This window comes from Anser anser (genome assembly GCF_964211835.1).
Source record: "Anser anser genome assembly, contig: HAP1_SCAFFOLD_73, whole genome shotgun sequence".
Lineage (NCBI taxonomy): Eukaryota > Metazoa > Chordata > Aves > Anseriformes > Anatidae > Anser > Anser anser.
Genome location: NW_028154151.1, coordinates 312,287 through 334,032, shown reverse-complemented (window position 1 = coordinate 334,032; position 21,746 = coordinate 312,287). Strand labels below are relative to the sequence as shown.

The 21,746-nt window shown below is 46.2% G+C and overlaps 1 pseudogene across 1 annotated transcript; it reads left to right on the top strand.

The window, feature by feature from the left end:
• Window positions 1-11,247: 11,247 nt before the first annotated feature.
• LOC310890485 (zinc finger CCCH domain-containing protein 11A-like) lies at window positions 11,248-20,096 on the top strand (annotated as a pseudogene). The gene is made up of 12 exons: window positions 11,248-11,301; window positions 11,526-11,645; window positions 12,428-12,551; window positions 12,996-13,199; window positions 13,726-13,845; window positions 14,354-14,434; window positions 14,851-14,961; window positions 15,700-15,762; window positions 16,021-16,116; window positions 16,327-16,392; window positions 16,906-17,249; window positions 19,945-20,096. The product of its transcript is annotated as a zinc finger CCCH domain-containing protein 11A-like (transcript).
• The last annotated feature ends 1,650 nt before the right edge of the window (window positions 20,097-21,746 follow it).

Sequence of the window (21,746 nt, the reverse complement as noted above, 5' to 3'; positions counted from 1 at the left end):
GAAAACCGCTTGTCGAATTTGTTGTAAATACTTTCTGTTTGGACAACAACGCCTGTGTGTGTGTGTGTGCGTGTGTGTGTGTGTGCGCGTGCGTGCTTTGACGACCCCCTGCGATGCCCCAGCTCCGCGAGGGAAGCTTTGAAGCGGCTCTGGGAAAACCTCTGCGGAAGAAACCGCTGCTAGTGACTTGCGGAAAAGGGACTCCACAATCAGTGAGATTGTAAAGTAGGTATGTTTATTCAGCGCTGGGCAGCACGGGAGGTCGTGGGCATGAAGATTGATGACTCTTCCTCGTCACCGCTAGTTGACCTCTTGTCTTTGCACAGACTCAGTTGCTCCTTGGCTCTTGTCCATCTGCAGGACCAGTTTCTCCCAGTTTCTTAAGACAGGCTCACTCTCTTATTAGGAGACTGACCTTGGTAAGGGGCCCAAGGCTTCTTGCTTTAGTTAATTGGCACAATGCACCATAGTTAGCAAAGACGCTAAGTAGCATCCTAGTTTAACGCTGTCAGCGCTCTATCTCTACTTGATAAGATTCTCCTAACTCCCTCTCTCACTGGAGCCCACGCAGCCCTCCGTCCTGCCGAAGGACTTCACGGGGACTTCTGCCGGCTCCGGGTGCCCGCACACAGACAGAAATGGCTTTGAGAGAAAACAATCAGGAGGAGGAGAGCTCAGAGACTGCGGCCGGCTTCGGCCACCTTCCCCTCGCTTTCCCTCTCCGTGTTCAAACCGAGCACTGTTCTGCGGTCAACCTTCGCTGCCTCTGCCCGCGGCGCTGGGCTTTCGCGTGTGCCATTGCTCCTCTACATATTTTATCCTTCCTTTTGTAAGGAATGGTCCAGCAATTCGTGTCACTAAGGGATTTGAAGGGTTAACATCGAGGCCCGGGTCTAGGTGATAAAAGAACAAAGGGGTTTTTAGGGAAAAGTGCTGACTACTGCAGGGGATGTTGCTAGAGTTTCTGAAATCCGGCGCAGAGGCTCCCAAACGAGGAGGAAGGGGGGGATGAAGGACAATTGAAGGACAAAAGCCTGGGAGGAAGACAACCAGCATTCAGCCCGAGCAAGCCCCGAGAGACCACCAGAGACTGATACGCAGGCGCCCCTGGGAGGGGTTTCGGATTCCGGAAACCAATTCTAATAACCCTGCCTCTTCTCGAAGTAGTAATGAATATGTATTAGCCTGGGAGCATCAAAACCAGCCGCCTTACGTAACAGGTGTGCGTCCTGGGGGAGCAGAGACTCCCGGCGCACCCAGCGCTGCTTGCTTGCCTCTATTCGTTTAATAAATTGTAAACTTTGATTGTAATCCTATTTGGATTTATAACAGCCATTTATAACACTTTTTATATTTGTATTTTATTTAAGGCTGTCTTGCCCCCCTCCCCCCCCCAGCCTCGCTGCTCACCAATAAAGCTGGCGCAGGGACTCCTGCCTGCGACCATAGAGACGCGGTCCTCCCGGCCTGCTAGAGCGGCCCCCCACGCTCCTCCAGCATCCCAGCGTCCCTTGTGCGCTCCCGCCCGGCCTCAGGGGCTTCCGGAGGCGGCCCAGCAGGGGCGGCGGGAGCAGCGAGGCGGCGGCAGCCATGGCGTACCGCGGGCAGGACCAGAAGGTGCAGACGGTGATGGTGCAGCCCATCGTAGCCTTCCTGCGGCCGGGGAGCGACGGGGGAGCGGGTGGGGGGCGGCCCGGGCCTCAGGGGTCTCGGCCCGGACCTTGAGGCCTTGTCCCGGGGCCCTGGGGCCTCGTTGCAGGGTTTGAGGCCTTGTCTTGAGGCCTTGTCCCGGGCCTGGAGCTCTTGTCCCCGTGCTGAGCCCTTCACGCAGTGCCCCAGAACCTCATCTTCCGCTACCTGCAGAGCGTGAGTAGCGCGGGGAGAGGACGGGGAGGGGATGGGGATGGGGATTTGGAGGGGGTGGGGGGAGCGGGGAGGGTCCGGGGATCTCCCTCGCTGAGTTTTCGGCTCCCACCCGTTGCTCGGGGCAGGTTTGTGGGGAATGGAGAGCTGTGCGGCGTGGTGGTGGGTACAAGGAGCTGCTGCGCAGCCCGGCGTTTCCCCCTCGTGTTAACGGGAGTGGGATCGTGCAGCCGGGCGTGCAGGAGTGTTCCCTTGTGACTGGAAACGTGTCCTTCAGCAAACGTGTAGTATTCACCCAGTCATATAAGACTCTAAAATGTCAGACTGTTAATTGAAACTGCCCCTGAGAGTTGCTCCTTGGAGTTTTTGGGAGCTCTAGCGGCTATGGTTAGCGGGTATTTCTGAACACACGAGAGAGAACAAAACTGCTCGCGGTGTTTGTGTTCCAATTTACTCTCCTCCTTCGTTCTGCAGAGCTCGAGGATCCAGGTGTGGCTGAGCAAGTGAACGTGCGGATAGAAGGCTGCATCATCGTGAGTGTCAGCACGACCCCACGTTACATCGTTAGTTTGTTTTCCCTCATTCACAATCCTATTTTTTCTTGTCAAGAAAAACTAGCCCAAGGGAAAAAAGAAATCGTGCTTCTCTAACAATTAGTCTTCGTTGTCCAGCCTGGGTCAGCACAGCTGACGATGGTTCGTGTTGTTGCTGAACTAATTGCCACTGTTGCCGATTTCTAGGGCTTTGACGAGTACGTGAATTTGGCGCTGGACGACGCAGAGGAGATTCACTCCAAGGCAAAATCAAGGAAACAGCTGGGTGTGTCGTGTGTCTGTGCAACCCGAGTGACGCGCGGTCTGAAACCTGCCCGGGTGAGCCTTCTAGGTAGCAGCACTGAGACGTACCAACCGTGTGACGAGCCTTGCTGTTGAAGTTCAGTGAGCAATTCCTGGCTACATCTCTGTCCCTGATGATTTTTGAGCTGCTGATTTTGCTGGATGAAGGAGAATCTGTCCCTGCCTGAGACCAGTTCTGGTCTTTGAAACGTGTAATACCAGGCGGCCTGCACTCTGCATGATGGGCAAAACCCTGCTCAACCACACAAAACACTTTCTGAAAACACGAGATTATTCTCAGGTTCTGGGCTCTCTCTAATCCCCTCTTTCCCTTCTCTTTGCTGCAGGCTGGATCGTGTTAAAAGGGGACAACATCACTCTTCTACAGAGCGTTTCTAAGTAGAATTTGCCATCCTTAGAACAAAGGTGGCTGCCGTGCTGCGGAGTGACTGAGTGCCAGGGGAACGCGGCCCACTGGTAGATAGGAAGTTATTTGTAACTGGGGTTGCATGCTGAGGTCAAAAGTCTTTCCTTTGTGGGAGCGAGTTGTTTGTAGCTTGAAACAATACGTGATGTATTTCACAAATAGCCATTTTTCACATTAACTGTAAATGTAAACCACAAATCTGCCTGTTTTCAGTCTCTTCCTTCTGTGAATGGAGAAGGAGGAGAAATATAGAAGCGTGGGCTTTTCCTTTTGCTGTGGATCTGATAAGTTTCGATAACGCTATGTGCTTTCTTGACCATTACATCTGCGTTATGTGGCCAGGGTGGACTCGTTCAGGGCACGGAAGCCCCACACAGTCCTTGAGCTAGCAGGGTGCTAAGGAGGGTGTTGGAGATTTTGCATACAATTGCAGCCCTTTGTTGCTGCAGTGACAGGTTCCTCAGATTCTTTCTAAACAGGGTTTAGCTTGTTGAGAATCTTTTTGGGAGTGTTTATTGTGGATCAGTCAGTAAAAGTATCTTAGTGGGCCCGTGAGGGATTTGGGGCTGTGGTGCAGTAACCCAGTGTTTACAAGTGTTACTGCTATGCATGCTTGTCCAATAACGTCTCCAGATCAGAGAGTGAGAGCGGGCAACTGGTTTGGATTAAATCTGTCACTTCTTGCTGCTTTGGACAGAGCCTGTAGATTAAACCCTTGTGCTGTTCAATAAGCTGGGGTATCAGATGTGTCGGTTGGGTTTTTATCATTTGATTTATTTTTTTTATCCGTTTGGAGATCTGTCTTTTCTATTTAAGTTTCCCCAAGAGAGCTGAGTTGCTTGATGCATCGACCAAAGAGAAGTTCCCCGGCTGACTTGGGACAGCCAGTCCCCTCGTTTTTCTGATCACAAAAAAAAAAAAAAAAAAAAAGAAAAAGAAAAAAATCGAAGAAGAAAAATTTTGACTGTAACTGTAACTCAGAAACTAAGATTACCTAAATGGAGAGAAATGAATTTTGATGCACAGGCTGTGCTAGAAATCTGTTAATCAGCATTCAGTTTTTCAAAACTTCAATTTGTGTATCATCATCATGAAAATTAATAAATTCAAGGTGGGAGATCCTTTCCTGAAAGGGAAGGACAGAAATACGAGTCTTGCTGTGGGGCCTACCCAGCGCAGTTCTGCCATTCCGAGAAGTAATACGTCAGGAGTGTCACAGCAGACGTTCCCAGGAAGAAACCTTTGAGGGGCAGCATGACACACTTGATTGGCTAAAGCAGCTTCAGCTGGACAGCCTGCTGCTGGGATGGGTAATTCTAAGTTGTGTTCAAGTTGCTGAGTTCCTTTCAGCATGTAGTAAAGATGTAACGTGCCGATGTCGTTTGGGAACAGGAGGCATTACGTGTCACCAGCAGTGGGCACGTAGGGAACAAAACAGTATCTTACGAGGTCCTCCACATCTGCCTTTCATTTTGTCGTTGGTTTGCCAGCTGGAGCTTTCAGGAGGTGAGGAAGGAGGCTGTCCCAGTGAATAGTTCAGGTGTTGCAGGGTATTTGTGATGCAGTGCTTGTAAAATTTACCTGCCCGCATCTCCTGTTACAGGCAGCCCCCCGTGGGCCCTGTGAGATGGGGAGCTGCTGCCCGGGGTTAGGCCCAAGGTGCCCTGTCAGGCCCAGGGCCGCCCTTCCCCTTCCCCTCGCCCTGCCCTTCCCTCCCGCTCCTCAGCCCTTGCTCAGGCCTTTTGGGCCGTCTGGCCGTCCGTCTGTCCATCCATCCGGCCGTCTGGCCGTCCATCTGGCCCTGTGTCCCTCCATCCCACCGCCCTGCCCCGTCCCTGCCGTCTCCCTAGGGAAGCAAAGAGTCCCTGGGCTGCCTTCAGGGGGGAGGTTCTGCTCAGGAAATTAAAGCTTCCCCCTTAACGGGCGCCTTGCGAGTTATTTTGAGTTCCAACCTTCTGCCTTCCTTTCGTAGCAGTGCCTCTGAGGGGTGCGCTGTAAGGTAGCCATCATCTGGCGCGCTGCTCCTGCGTTTCCCAAAGGAACTGCCTTCGGGATCTGACTAACTCTGGATGCACGCGGTTGTCACCTTAATTTCTCCGTTAGTTTGCTGAAAACAACCCGCTTGGGTGACCTTTGTGTTTGTTTCTTCAAACTTGGATCGAGGAGGTCTCTGTTTCCTTATGTTGATGTTCACGACGAAAGTGCAGAAGGGATGCTTACTGTTGCCCGGGTCAGTCCTGTTGCCAGGATGGGAATGTTTAGCCTACCGGCCCTCTGGTGCTGTTAGGCTGCACTCGGAGTGTGAGCTCTGGGCCTTATTTGGAAAAGACTGCGTTATTTGAGTGTACAAACCCGAGATATTCTGCGGATAGGTAATTCTCAAACCACGTCAGAACCACCGCTGTGACGTGTGCTGGAGTCGGACGCGCGTTTGACTGATCAGGCGGAGCAGGTGAATTGAATTTGTTGCTGGATGGCGAGGTGTTCTGGGGGAAGAGCTAGTCTAAGGAAAACTTCCTCTTACTGCCCCTTCCCATCTCAAATGGCCACTGCCTGGGGAAATTGCTTCTTTATGACATTAACTACAACGTTACAGTGAGGATGAGGAATCATCATTACTCCCATAGTTATTTGCTGCCAGGCCGCAGCGTTGATTTCAGAGATTTAAAAAAAAAAACAACAGGAAAAAGAAAGGAAGTATGTATTCTTTCACATACTCTCTTTTCCCTGAGAGTAAATGTTGTAGCTTCAGCAGTACCCTTCCTCTGGAAACGATTCCCAGTGCCTGCTCAGACACTGGGGAGTAAAATGACAGAACAATGGAGGAGAGCCACCCGATATAAAGAAAGGAAAAAAGGGGTTATGGATGAAGGGAAAGCAACTACATAAAAAATTGGTGCTATCTAAAAATTGGTTAACGGTTTGGGACCTGCAGGTGCTGCCTACACGTGCGTGTGTTGCAGTCGTGCCTGTTGCCACTGCGCAAAATGGAGAGAGCTTCTTTGTCGAATGCAGCATGTTAAAGAATGCGCCATTGCCTGGAAGAAATGCACGGCCTTCCCTCGTGTGGGACTTCTTCCCCATTGATCTGTGGTTTACCTGAAGGTTTACCATAACCTACATAAGTTTCAAAAGCAAGCAAGCAACCAACCAAAAAACAACACCAACATTAAAGAGTGGCAAGGCAGATGCTCATCTGGGGACTCTGACTCATCGGTGACATCACCAAGCAAAGCATTGTGAGCGCTTCGGGTCGGGGCTGCTGTGGCGAGCCTCGCAGCCGGGAGGGAGAGCGGGTACGGTTCGCCTCTGGCGGGTCTGTGTCAGCCCTCTGCCCTGGTGGCTTCGTTAGCAGTGAGAGTTTGACTGCTGTGTTCCCAGCTTTCGCTTCTGCACCGACCGTGTGGCAGAGCCCGCAAGCTGCTTCCTCAGCTGGAAGAGGAAGAGGAGTGACCTCAACTGTGCCGAGGTAAAGCAGAACCGTTGAAAAGATTTGTCAAAGATGCGGCTGGTACCAGCGCAGCCGCTGCAGCTGCAGCAGGTCCTGGAGCATTGGAGAAGATAGAGAGGGGTTTCTTCGTGAAAAGAATGCTGTGAAAGTGTTTTCACGCCAGAAATTAGGAGAAGCGCCTCTGTTGTTTGGATATCCTCTATTGACCTGGCACACGGGCATTACAGCATACCTGGCACACTCTTTGTATTGTTTGTAAAAGAAAAAAAAAAAAAAAGTGTTTTAGGGCAGGCCAAAAACCTGCCTTGGCACTTCCACATCGCAGCAGTGCTTGCAGGCCGTGCATCCTGGATGCCAGGCAAGGATCTAAATCCGATGGTGCTGTTGGTAACGTGAAGTTCAGGAAGCACTTCTGGGTTTTTCTGCTCTTCCATGTGAATTTTTGCCCTGTGAAGGTGGTGTACTGAGCTCTTTTCTTACCAACAAATAGGTTTAAAAGCAGTTACAGCAAGGATGAGCTGTGCTAGCAGGAGGCTCTTCTGTGCTTTGACCATGGGAAGATGAATGGTTTACCTATGCACCGTTAAATATAGTTTGACACCTAGCACACAACACTTGCAGCCTGTGGGGTGCTTTAACAAGCAGGTAAATCAGCGGAGACTGTTTTGCAGCAAGGCTGATGCTGGGTGATTAAAAAGCCGGGTCACAACAAGGATTTATGCTGTTCTTTCTTGCTTGTCATCCGACTGTCCGCTTACACTGTTCTTAAAATAAAAAACCACCAAAACGGGGTAAGCATCTTTAATACCTTTATTATAAATGGAAGGCACAAAACAGGCCAGCAACAGAGACTGTCCAAGAGAAAGACTTTGTGCTTTATAAACAAACAAGAAATTACCCTTAGGTAGGTGTGATAATCCTTCCCTAATGCATTTTTTGGAGTGCAAAAATATTTTGTTCCCTTCTTGCTCTTCTCTCCAGGACAAAGGCAGAATAGCCAACTGGAAAGTTAGACCAGGGAGGTCAGTTTGTTCCATACTGAGAAAGACAAGCCTGTAAAACAAACTAGGCAGGTTTTCTTTGGACTAGTTATCTTCCTTCAGCAAAGGCAAAGTTTATGACACTTGTTGGCATGTATTTCCAGACCCCCAGCTACCGTGACTGTAGTGCATCTGTAATTCTTTTGTACAAAAAGAGTTCAAAATCTCGTAACGCAAAAACTTTACTAGCACCCTGGAGAAAAAAGAAATCTAAAAATCTTGCCAACTTCTATTACAGACCTGCTGAGTGCACCAGAGTTACTCATTTTTATTCAGGCTTTCAGGGGCTAGTTCAGTTGGTTTCTGTTCAGCACTTGGATCGCCATATTGGCAGATGTCAGTTTAAAAAAAAAAAAAAAGCTTTGGAGATCTTTTTTAAAATGAGACTGCTTTTTATGGCATTTAGGGCTGTGAGGTATCCTTGGTTTTTGCTTTCTTCCCATTCCTTAGACCAGATCCATTCATATCCTGAACAGTGTTCTGGGTCTGTTCAGGAAAATGGAAGGCAACAAGCAAAATGATGAGCTCCTTGGGCATTCAAAAGAGCTCAGTCTGGGAAAGATTTCAAGTCCAACTTCCATGCTAAGGAGCACCAGTAATTTTTAGAAGTAGATGCAGAGGAATCTGCATGGCACTAAGTGTGTTTCTGAAGGTGCTAAAGGTCAGAAGTGACGATTCCTCTCAATACTAAAGAAGAGAAGGGAACCTTGCACTTAACTACTGTTTTTATTCCCTTTGTCAAGCAGTCAAAACCAACAACTAATACGGGAACCCAACTTTTCCCCTCTTTACTTTAGATTTGGGAAAATTCCCTGCCAAAATAATACTTCCTGGAAAATTCACTAGTGTTTGTGTGAGTAAAAGGTTCCAACCTTTTATTATTAATTTGTAAGAACTATTTCATCCGCTTTTGTCCAGAAGAGTCAGAAATAATTTGCACAGAAATGTGCAGCATTTTAATGAAAGGCTTCAGAATCACTCTAATTTGAACTTTATCTGGTCTGGTTGCAGGTTTTATGACATTTAGTGTCTTAAAAAAAAAATCAAAATATCTGACTTCACATCAGAAAAAAAAAACCTGCTTGTGGCTAAATAAAATCTGTTGCAGCTCTGGTCATTGAAAAATCATTGGCTGTTAAATTGGACCTAAGTCATCTTTTCTAACCTTTCATGATCTTGCAGCAATGGATGATGATGGATATATGGATTAGGGAACAGCACGTGATGGCAAACCTGTGGTATTTGCTACAGCGCAGAAAGAAAACAAATTGCTTCCAAAAAATCAAACTAATTCAAAATTCTTGGTATCATGCAGCCATGCCACTGGCAAAGTGAGCATTGCCCTGCCTCTCAAAGCTTGCTGTATCCTTGATCTGCTGTCTTCCTGCTGTTAATTGATTGCAACTCTACGTGTCTGATCAGGGCTACGAGTTGTTCTCGATATGGATACCATACGACATATACTGTGCACGCTTGTGTGTATAGATATGTTTATCCTGTATGCATGTACATATTTGATCTGGATAGGCTGGAGCGATGGGCTGAGGTCAACTGTATGAAGATCAACAAGGCCAAGTGCCGGGTCCTGCACCTGGGGCGCAACAACCCCAAGCAGAGCTACAGGCTGGGAGATGAGTGGCTGGAAAGCTGCCTGGCCGAGAAGGACCTGGGAGTGTTGGTTGACAGTCGGCTGAATATGAGCCAGCAGTGTGCCCAGGTGGCCAAGAAGGCCAACAGCATCCTGGCCTGTATAAGAAGCAGTGTGGCCAGCAGGTCTAGGGAAGTGATTGTCCCCCTGTACTCGGCTCTGGTGAGGCCGCACCTTGAGTACTGTGTTCAGTTTTGGGCCCCTCGCTACAGGAAGGACATGGACGTGCTCGAGCGAGTCCAGAGAAGGGCGACCAAGCTGGTGAGGGGTCTGGAGAACAAGTCTTACGAGGAGCGGCTGAGGGAGCTGGGCTTGTTCAGCCTGGAGAAGAGGAGGCTCAGGGGCGACCTTATCGCTCTCTACAGTTACCTTAAAGGAGGCTGTAAAGAGGTGGGGGTTGGTCTGTTCTCCTACATGCCTGGTGACAGGACGAGGGGGAATGGGCGAAAGTTGCGACAGGGGAGTTTTAGGTTGGATGTTAGGAAGTACTTCTTTACCGAAAGGGTTATTAAGCATTGGAACGGGCTGCCCAGGGAGGTGGTGGAGTCACCATCCCTGGAGGTCTTTAAAAGACGTTTAGATGTAGAGCTTAGCGATATGGTTTAGTGGAGTACTTAGTGTTAGGTCGGAGGTTGGACTCGATGATCTTGAGGTCTCTTCCAACCTAGAAATCTGTGATACTGTGTGATACATATGTATGCATATTTGTGTGCTGGCCCCCAGATCACTCATGGTATAAAGCATTGGCCTCGAAGGCATACTCATCAAAATATTTGGTAGATCCTCCATTTTTTTCTAGTTCCCTCAAAATGAGAGAGTTTTTACGCGCTCTCTGTGTCAAAAAGGCAAAACTTCTGATTTCCACTGTCGCTCTCGCTAACTTTCTATCACTCACTCCTCGTGTGTGTGTGTCTAAACACATATGTGTGTATGCGTATGCACATTTGTGTATTTCTGTGCACTGGTGTGTTTTTTGCTGTACAGGTAATAAAGACGGGGAAAGGTTTTAGTGTTTTCTTAATAGGTGAAGAAATCTTGAAGACCAGAGATTGGAACATACTGAATTTTGAATTAAAAAAAAAAAAAAAAGTCAAATTTTCTGGCTGTGGAAGATGGAGCCTCATTTTTGCAGCCACTTTGAATCACGAGTTCATCTCTAAATGCACTGGGTTTTTTTGTTTTTGTTTTGTTTTGTGTTTTTTTTTTTTTGGTTTTTATTTTTTGAAGAGCTAACTAACCCTGGCTGTCTCCAGTCTGAGAGAGTGTTCAGATGGACTTGCTTCCTCCATTAGTTATAAGCTGTTTAAAAGCACATCCTATGTTTGAATTGTGGATGAGAGGCTCCCTTGGCAAAGTGAGGAGGCAAATTCTTCCTACCCCTTTATCATTAATTCACGGATTCAGTGTTGGTTCGGCCTCCAGGAGAAGTTAACTGGAAGTCTTTGAAGATCGATAACTTTGCTGAGGTTGTCCAGGTAGGTGAACTCGAAGACCCACAGTGACTGGAACGTGCTATTTAATGCGTCATACTGCGTTCTGTAGAAGTTACTCGTAGCCATAGTTGATCATTGCCTTGCATGTATGATCAGGTGGTTTTTGAAGAAGTGACTCCCTTTTCAGGCTTCCGGATGTGCTCCAAGGCATATTATTGAGGACGTGGAAGAGAACACTTGCTGACAAAGCTCCTGGCAGCTTTACAGAACTTTAGTTTAATATTGTGTTAGTTCCCGTAACAGCTGATTTCAAGGCATTGCTCTCCTCAAGAGACTAATTTGATGAACAGAAGAAAGCTGGAAAAATGCTTGTTACTCATTATTTTTCACTTGTTGGTACTTTGTTTAGGGTTACTTTTAAAAAGAAGATTTCACTGATCACAAGCCAGTGGAAGACTTTCAGCCCAAGCAAGGGTGAAGACAGCTCTCTCCAAGAGCAGAGGAAGTCCCTGTGGAGAGAACCCGAGCTTGTTATCAGAACTTGTCGGCATGTCTAAACAAGGAGACGATTGCTACTTCTATTTCTATTCTACCTGTACCAAGGTATGGCTGGGTTTCTTTTGCTTTGCTTTGCTTTGTTTTTTTGTTGTTTTTTTTTTTTTTCATTTTTTTCAGGAAGGGGTAGAGTAGGAGGAGGAGGCACACTGGTCTTTGGTTAACGTGATAACCAGATAGATTCTGAATTCAATCGTAGCAACCTGAGGCAGTAGCATGGACGTTTTTGAGGCTGTACTATATTTTCCTTGTTGGTTTCCTTTTGGTTACAGGGAGACAACTGTTCCTTCCGCCACTGTGAAGCTGCTCTGGGGAACGAGACAGTCTGCACGCTGTGGCAGGAGGGTCGTTGTTTCAGGAATGTCTGCCGATTCAGACACATGGAAATCGATGTGAGTGCCTAAAGATGTGTTCTCAAAATAAATCAACAAAAGCATTTTTCAGTGCTGTAGGTGTGCTGATTGTGCTTTTGCAGGACAGAGTCCTTTGCTTTGGAATTACACTGGTTTCTGTTAGCAGGGGAGGGGGTGGGAGGAAGGAGAGGGAAATAAAATCAATGCCTTAGGTATGTCTTAGCAAGATTTTCTTTTATTAGACGCCGACAGTATTTTCTCAACAGATGCAGAATAACCGCTAACTAGACTGCTAAAAGCTGCTGGAGCAGGGGGGTAATAAACAGGCTGTACTAGCCTCCTGAGAGCAGGCTTGATAATGATCTATCAGGTCTCTTGTGTCCCGGAGTCCTTCAGATAATGCTGTTCTAGCTGCCTGGGCTAGGAAGCAGTGGGGAAAGTTAAAGGTGCAGAAGAACGAAGTCTCCGAGAAGTAGTTCTGGATAGAGTTAACGTAGGCAATTTAAGATGTTCTTTTTCCCTCTGAATAATCCTAGTATAATCCTGGGTGTATTAGTTTAACCCACCCTAAACTGATGTCTGAGAGTGCCTGTCTTCTCAAACTGAATGATGACAAGGCTAAACGTGCATAGTGGTTACAGCTTCTGCAAACTTTGTGAATATGCCCGGAAATACTATACTTCCGTGATAAACTGACCTTTGGAATGATGTTTCAGCACTGTATTGTGACAGCCCTATCGCTGTCGTGACCTGGAACTGTGCATCTCTTTGCAAACCTTAGGTGCATGTTATCACGAGCTTGTCTTTCTTTCTGTCTTCAGAAAAAGCGCGCTGAGATTCCCTGCTACTGGGAGAAGCAGCCAGTAGGCTGTCAGAAAGCCAACTGTGCTTTTCATCACGCAAAGGGACGTTACATCGATGGCGTCTTCTTACCACCAAGCAAGAGTGAGTTTAGGTCCTTTTTCTTTAAGTATTGAAGAATTAATTTTGCATATTACTTAGTGGGTGCCAATAGTGTAGGAGACATCAGGTAACCGTTCATTTGTGAGTGCAGGAAAAGGTCTGCAGTCCTAGGTGGTCAGCTAAACCGAGTGTACTGCTGCTGTACTGCTGGTATTTGTTTTCTGCTTTCATGCTCAGCTTCTCTCTGCTTTGTGTGATATTTGCCTTGCAGTTTGCTTTCTGTTGTTTCGTCTTCTGCTGGGTGGCAGGGAGATGTGTTGTTGTTTGAAGGCAAGTCATTGTTCACGGTGTAAACAGTGGCGGGATGGGCAAAAGGAGATGCTGCATTCATTGCCTGTGCAGGTTATCTGCCTTAGCTACCATCTTCGTGCATTGTGGTCAAAGTTTTAAACTGCCATATTACTGATGATCCTCCTCTTCCTCTAGCTACACTGCCAAGTCCGCCTGAGTCCGCGGACGATGATTTGAAAGTGGCTCAGATGTCACTGCAGCAAAACAAACTTTCTGTCCAGTCCAATCCCTCTCCATAGCTAAGGCGGGTGATGAAAGTGGAAAACTCGGAAAATGTCCCAAGCCCTACACACCCTCCAGTTGTAATCAATGCTGCAGATGATGATGAAGATGATGATGGTGAGCATGGTTTGGTTCCTGGAAGGAATTTGTGCTGTAAATGATTGTGTAAGTCTTTGGTTCTTGGAAGGAATTTGTGCTGTAAATGAATGTATAAATCACAGATGACCTGAGGTCTGACTAGCGATAGGGCAGGCAGTCCGCTCAGGTCACTGGTGGCTTTGTCTGGCAGTCAGCGGACAGAACCTGAAATGTTGGAGGAAAGCTTAGAACCACTCTTGGCTTTAGCTGGTCTGTTGTGTAAAGCTCTATGTGAAACTAGGAAGGAAATTCCTTTTTTTTTGTCTGAAGAGTAATATGTTGTGTAGTAGTTAAAGCTGCAGAGAGAATCTAGAGTCCTAGATGTTTTGTCCTAGGGTAGTCTACTTACGAGTTCATCAGGTCAGTGTAGCTGTATTAAAAAAAAAAAAAAAACAAAAAAAAACCAACTTTTTTATAGGAACCATGGACTGAAGTGTCATTGCATGAGCTACATAATCACGAACAATCTGGCCTATGCATAACTGAATAGATTTTTCCCCTTCAGACCAGCTTTCTGCGGAAGGAGAAGAAACTAAAACTCCCGTCCAGCAACCAGCTGAGGAAGGCCAAAATGGATTACGGATGATTTCCACTCGGAAAGCCAGTGCTACTACTGCTAAACAAGGTATTCCAGCACCTGTAGTAGGATAAATCGGCAGGATAACTTGACAATTAACTCAAAAGCAATGTGGCGTAAAAACACAACAGAATGTAGGGGTGCTGAATGGACTCGGTTATTTCCATGATCTCATTTCTCCCTGATACCATCATGTGCCCATTGGGTCAGAAAGTTGAACTGCTTTTCTTTCCTTTTGGAGAACAAAACAGGGTCACAGCATGGAGTTTAAATGGCTGCACGTGCAGCCTGGCAACCACTGTTGAAAGCCATATCTAACGATAGAGGGATCTAATATCACGTAAATGGATTAAAATTAAAACTACAGTTTTTACCCTGAAGGGTGAAAGGAGGGGCAAAATGCCATTGATTCTATGGTTGTTTCACTTGTGAGGAGTGTTGACAGGCTTTATTCTAAATACTTCTGAAAGTTCCTGAGCACTAAGAAGCCTGAGGATCTGTGATCCTCAGTGAGTGCCTCTAAGCCTTAGTCTCATTAACTGTTTTCTGTTTTCAGAGGACGGTCTGAATTTTGGAATAAAAACACTTGAAGAAATCAAATTGCAGAAAATGAAGGAAAAAACTAAGAGACACGGTGGTGAGTTAATATTCCCTGCTTCCTTACCCGGTTCACCTTCATCCTGTGTGATGATTTTTCTTTCAAAAAAAAACTCTTCCAGTAATACCGGGTAGCTGGCTATGCTTTGGTGAATCCAACTATTTTGCCAAAGAAGTGAAATTTGATTGGCTTCAGAATGGCAGGTGATGGTGGCTGGGAGCTGCTTGAGGGATAGACTTCCATGTTTAGCTGGGGGCATCGAGCAACCTGATTCTCAGCCAGCTGGTATTCTAGATGGGAATTCCAAGGGCAACCAGAGGCAAACTAGTCACCTCTCTTATTTGCATGCTCTGGTCACTGTATGTTTGACAGTAATGAATAATTAAAGTTTTTTGTTCTTCGTGATAGTTTTTTCTGTTTGGTAAACTTCCTTATGTTTTGCTTGCTCTGAGCAGAAGGTCCTTCAAGATCTTCTCTTCCTCCCGTCGATTCTATGATTTTTCCTGCTCCGGAAAAGGAAAATGTCCGGACAGTGGTGAGAACTGTGACACTGTCTACAGAGGAAGGTAATAATTCATGCTTTTGTTTTGATTTCATTACTCCTAAACTGGAAGGTTAAGCAAGAAGGAAGGCAATTCACCCCTGTTAGCCTCCTGGTGCTGCCGCCTTCTGTTCAAAACATGCTTTTATGCTGAAAGTCCCTGGTTGTACTGGAAAGCTTTGGTGCTCAGGTTAAGTGCAGTAGCAGGAGAAAGAAAAAAATGTGTCAGTATGCAAATAGGGGGATAACTGAAAAACAGGAGAGTAACGAGAAGAAAGAGCTCTAGAGGACAGTGCTATGTAAGAAGCAATTTCTGAAGCTTTAAAGAGGCTGACAGTGGCACGTGTGGACAGTAGTGCGATAGGAGTCTGTGTATAAATTATATTGTTTAGAGTTGTGCAAATTCCTTTGAAAGGGAAAGAAGTGAAGAAGTACTTCTACTCATAGACATTCACCTTAGAAAGGAATATTTCTCAGCATTTGTACCTAATAATATTCTGCTTGCTTATGCAGCTCTGTTCTGCACAAAGTATAGCTGTCAAGCAGACTCAGATTCATTCTCGACTACATTCAGCTGGAATTTGAGGCAAACACTGAGACTATGGATACTTTTTCTAAGTTAATTATAGTTGAAATATGAGTTTGTGTGGTTTAGCTGTCAAAACAGTGCCTTGCTGGGTTCTTTTTGGACATGGGCTAACAGTATACTATTTCTATTGGCTACTGGTTTCTATGAAATAGAAAAATTTTACTTTTGTTTTAGGGGAGGAACCTGTGGTTCGACTAGATCTTGCTGAGAAACAAGGAAAACGGAAAGCCTCCGTGGGTAAGAACTTTTTATGAGCTGTTATTTAGGTGCCGCCTTCTCTATATGACTGCATTGAAGAGTATTTTTGACGTATGAGAGGAAAATGCGTTGCAGTGGAGATCTGTGTTGACTGCAGAAATGGCAAAAAAAACATTTAGCAGCTGAAAGGCAATTTTATGAAAATATGCTTGAAAAATAGAAGCTTGTGGTTGACTGTTCTCAAATCTTCCTGCAAAGAAATGTTCTTAAAATATTCCTTGTTTTCTCTGTCTGAAGCTGATGTAAGCGCCCTTCCGGTGAAGCGCAGCCTTGCTGAAAGGCTGGGGAAGAAGGTGGAGGTTCCGGGAAATGCTGACAAAGCACCAAAGAGAGGTACAGCTACTAAATAGGCATCTGGATGTGATTCACGGGTTTTGTAGTTAGGCTTTCTGTTTGTCCTTTTCCTGCGATGTTTCTTTTTGCATGTTGGCTGAGGTCTTAATCACCGGGATTCAAAGTTACCTTTCCTGCCTTGTTTTTGAATGTGAACACAAAGTTGACGTTTATGCAGCCTCCCTAATTTGGTCTTTTTCTGTTTTGCAGTTCAAGTTCCCAAGTCTGTGAAGGAGAGGCTAGGATTACCTTCTCAACGGACTAGTACTGCGAAAGGTAACAACTGGCTATTAAATATACTTTCTCCTTCTTCCTTTCCGTGAACTTAGACCGTTTTCATACAGCCCTAAAAAGGAATTCAAATGAAAACAAAGAACTGATTCCTCTTGCTCGAGTGCTGAAGCTCTTCTGACAGCCACTATCAGAAATCTGGCTCTAGGTGTGTGTTTATTTTCCGCTTGTGCCTTGTCAAGGTTTTAAGCTGCTTCTGTGAACCATCATATACAATTAGAATAGAGCCACTGCCGGGAGCAGGAATTTGAAATGCAGTCTGAAAAAGTAATCAAGTAAACTAGCATTTCTGTGTAGCAACTCTCTCTGGATAGGGCTGGTCTTCAAAATACAACAAGTGGCTCAGAGGAGGAGGAGAATGTTAGGCTATTGTCCTAAGATGCGTTATTGGGAACGCTCAGGCTTAGTTTTCCTTAGTACTGTGACAAATTTTGGAGACTTAAACTATTGTTGGACTCTCTTTAAATGTTGGCGCTTCTCATTTCTTGATGATGACAGGGAAGGCTGCTAAGCCAAAGGGAGAGGTCCATGTGAAAACACTGGAGGAAATCCGTCGTGAGAAAGCTCTTCAGAGACGAGAATGTCAAGCCAAAGCCCAGGCTGAATGGCATGGTAAAACCAAAGATCCCAGCGCAGGGGCAAAAATTGAGGGTGAGCCCAAGAAGCAGAGCGTGCTCACTCTTTCCGGGCCCAGCAAAGTGCAGTCGAAGGAGCCGGCAGGTAAAGCCAAGCCAGAAGGAGAAGTGCGTGTTAAAACCCTGGAAGAAATAAAGCGCGAGAAAGCTCTGCGGATGCAGCAGAGTGGAGAAAATGTGCCAGCTCCCCCAGCACAACCTGGACCTGCCCCAGCCGGGCAGAAATCGTTATGGAACACAAAGCTATCAGGTAATAAGATGCTTTAATACCTGCCCCGGTGAGGTGCTTCCCATATTGAGCAAGTTCCGTTTGCTCAGGATCTGCTTTGCTTTTTCCTTCAATGCAGAGGATAAAAGAGTTTAAGGCTGCAAAGTTCAAAGGCAAAGAAGGGCCAGAACATGCAACCATGTCTGTTTTCGTTAATTACGTGATGGTATTCTGTATTTCCCACTAGAAAATTAACACATTGAGGGGCTTTTTAGTCTAATTTTGGTATTCTGTTTTTTTCTGCCATCTGTTTATGGTATGAAGTCCTCCCTGCGTTGAGTTCAAGTTCACCTTCCTCTTTGGCATGTGTTGCTTAACTTGACACGTGTATGTGTTTGTAAAGCATGCTTCAGCGTCTTAATGTGGGGGGCCAGTTTCTGTCAAAAATGACAGAGGATCAAAGGCCTCGTTGTTAAGATTATATCAACTTTGTAAAATGAGATTGTGTGAGGGAGATAAGGAGGGCTTAAAGGCTGCATGCACTGCACATTGTAGCCTTTCTCTCTGTCTCATGGGACACGAGGAAATAAACACACAAAGAAAACAAGTACTGAGCTTTCTTTCGTTTCTTCTCCTGCCAGCCAGATGTTAGGTCAGGAATGGGAGACTAGAATATGACTCTACAAATTTGGATTTTGTAGAACAACTTAATAGATTTTGTGGGACATCACTGCAGGGGAGAGGAAGCTGGTACAACAGTTGCATACACTCTCTTGTCTTACTATACCTGCTGCTTTTCCTTTCCTAGAGGGAGCAAGACTTTAAATACAAAAGCTGTCAACATTTGTGAATCTTACTAGACTTCATACAACGTCTTAGAGTATTGCTTGCACTTGGGATCGCTCTGTGTCTGAGTTTCCCTCGTCCTGGATTATGATTTACTGTAGCTATTCAGTTCCTTTGTTCCTTTGTATGGATTGTTGGTAGACGGAGTTTACTATGTGGAAGATATTGCTGAGAATCCAGGCAATGGCAGTGTAATTCTGCTGGCCAAATACAGTTAACTGTGTAGACGGGCCGTGGAAATGAGGAAGAGAACGTGGATTTTTCATGAGGCAGAGCAAGACTGTATCAGTTCTCTCTTCCTTTTACTCTAGCCAACTTTAACATGTTTGCGAAGCCTTGGGATGGGAAAGTCGCTTCCCCCAAGAAGAAGGCACTGAAACGTAAGGCACCTGGCAGTTTTCCCTCTGCTGTAGCAGCTGTGAAGCCACGGACTGCCTCTGACGCTGACACAATGGGACCTCCAGCCAAAAAAGCAGCTATGGTAAGGACAGGGGCTAATGCAGAAATGGATCCCTTGTAAAATTTACACCCTCCTCTAGGAGAAAAGATGGAAAACTCAAAAGTTCTACAGGCTTTCTGTTTCCTTTTAAATCCAGTAGCTGCCTACAGAATTCTTGTAGTACCCTTCCATATTTATTAGATTAATGGCACTATTTACTTAGTCCTCTGTGATTCTGTGATTTCTCTGGTGTGGAGGATTTTGTCCATTAATGCTGTGTTCTTAAAAGACACAAGATCATTAGTAACCTCCAAGTGAATATTAACTTTCTTCAGGAGCACCTTGGTTTTGTATTTTGGCTAAGGCTCCGCAATGCCAGAGGAGAAGCAGCATGGAGGAAAAAGCTAGTAAGGAATCTTTTACCCATGAGTCCTAAATGCTGTTTTGCTGCTTTCTAGGCTGTTCCAGCCACGCTGGAGCATGTCCCAGCCACCAGACTTGAAGAAAATCCCCAAAACAGGTGATGACCACAACTTGTTCTTTTTCTCAATCGGTGTATATCCCCAGTGAAACATAAGTTCTGTCACACGTGGGGAAAAAAGGAGGGTTCTGAGATAATTAAAGCCCAAATCCATCAGAGGAATAAGTCACGTGAAATGACTTTCTAGCAGCTAGCAGGAATGCTTAATTAGACTTACTTTCTTTAAATGCTGCAAGTCGGTACAGCTTTCCAGTGACTTCTTGCTCTGTCTGAATACCTAAATGAGGATGAGGTGAAGTTCTCCTACTTCCTCGTGAGGTGATAAATGATGAGTAGTGTCCTCTGCCTTTTGGTCCTCAAGAATGCCACCCGAACAAACATACAAGGTGACAAGAGTGCAGGGAGAGCAGAGGGAAGTGATGGCTGCAGATCAGCTTCCTGTAGTGGGGAGCAAACTCTGCTGAGTGTGCCGTGGGAAAAATGACTAACTTAGCAAACAGATATTTGCAGATGGAGACTTCTTAACATTTTTACAGGAAAATTAAGCAAGGTGGCAAAGTGCCTCTTGCTACAACAATTGAACCATCTTTGCTAGACTCCAGGTGCTCTGGCTTCACAGAGAAACCCCCAAACTGAAAAATGTACCTGCTAATATATTGGGCTCTAAATGTCGCCCTGGGTTAATTGAATAACAATCCCTGGGTAAGATTGAAGTGCAGGAGGGGTTGGCTACGGTTTTAAGAGCCGGTTTGCAGAAAAGGGATTTCCCGTTAAGAAATGGCATATACTGATTGTTCTCTTCCTTGCTCTGCCAAGACCTGAAGCACATCTTGGAAGCCAGGCAGAATCTGTGGAGCCAATGGAGTTCTCAAGCTCGACTTCAGCTTCTTCCCAGCTAGAAGACGCAAGGACACGCCGGCTGAGTTCCACAGGCAACGCGCCCGTATCTGTAGACGAGGATTTAGAGACGCTACTTTGGGAACTCTCAGACGGCATACTGGAAGCCGAGCTCGACTTGGACCCAGGGAAGGATGAGGATGACCTCCTCCTTGAGCTTTCCAAGATGATTGATGATTGAACTGCATAGTCCTATGGTATATTAAAAAAAAAAAACAAAACAAAAAAAAAACAACTCTTCTTCTTGTTGGATACCCCGAGGTGATCCTTTTTCTAACTGAGGCTTTGCAATGAGACTTAAAGCACAGTTGGAACTGGTAGAAATTGGCAGGATCTGCACTCAGTTGTCCTAAGTTTTCCTGCTGGTCAGAGTTAAGGTCTTGTGCATGGTTCCGTAACTATAGGTGGCTACCTTTGATATCAAGAGGACAAAGCACTTGTTTCTTTTGGCACAGAAAGATGTCCATCGGCACGCTGTGGTGGCTGTGAATTGACGTAGTGATGGAGCGATGCTCTGAAGGCTTAAACGGAAAGCTTCTTCCTTCCGCCCCCCTTGGCACAGCTCGATGTTGGGCACATTGTGAAGCCTGGGTGTTCTGATTTCTCGGACAGTTGATACCCAAATCCCGGAGTTACTATGTCAACTCTTGACTTTTATTTGTGTATGCCATTGTTTTGACTGTAATCTTTTCAGATGATGAAGCTGTAGGGGCGGGAGGGAGCAAAACAATTATTCTAGCGTTGTGGACCAAACATGCTGCCAGGAGTGGTGGTGGTGGGGTCAGCCCACCCGGCCTTACTTTCAATTATCAGGGATGATAAAATGGTGTGAAAAGCAGCAGCTCTGCGATACGGCTACGCTACCCCCACTCCCTTCTCTTGTGCTGTACCAAAGTTCCCCCAAGCTTTGGTTGGTGCTTTTTGCTGGTGACAGTAGGACTCCAGGGCGAGTAGTCGGGACTCTCCTGCAGTAACTGGGTCAATTAAGGGTTGGTTTAAGTGCCTCCTGGTTTTTAAAATTGCTCCCCTGAGCTGCTGGCTCTGCTGCCTGCTACAGCAAATGTTCGGGTGCCATCAGCGTCGCACTTGGGCGTGGGCACTGACCCTGCGGAGGAGAGCTGAGACTCGCGTGTATTGTGTACCCTGCCGCCAGTGATCGTTTTCCCCTAGCAGATCTATTTTGAATCATTTCCCTAAATTTTAGAGGAACTTTAGGCTCTTTGTGCTATGATTTGTGAAGCTGTAGGGGCCCTCAGGCATTTGCTGCTGGCAGAGGAAAACCGCTTGTCGAATTTGTTGTAAATACTTTCTGTTTGGACAACAACGCCTGTGTGTGTGTGTGTGCGCGTGCGTGTGTGTTCGCGTGCGTGCTTTGACGACCCCCTGCGACGCCCCAGCTCCGCGAGGGAAGCTTTGAAGCGGCTCTGGGAAAACCTCTGCGGAAGAAACCGCTGCTAGTGACTTGCGGAAAAGGGACTCCACAATCAGTGAGATTGTAAAGTAGGTATGTTTATTCAGCGCTGGGCAGCACGGGAGGTCGTGGGCATGAAGATTGATGACTCTTCCTCGTCACCGCTAGTTGACCTCTTGTCTTTGCACAGACTCAGTTGCTCCTTGGCTCTTGTCCATCTGCAGGACCAGTTTCTCCCAGTTTCTTAAGACAGGCTCACTCTCTTATTAGGAGACTGACCTTGGTAAGGGGCCCAAGGCTTCTTGCTTTAGTTAATTGGCACAATGCACCATAGTTAGCAAAGACGCTAAGTAGCATCCTAGTTTAACGCTGTCAGCGCTCTATCTCTACTTGATAAGATTCTCCTAACTCCCTCTCTCACT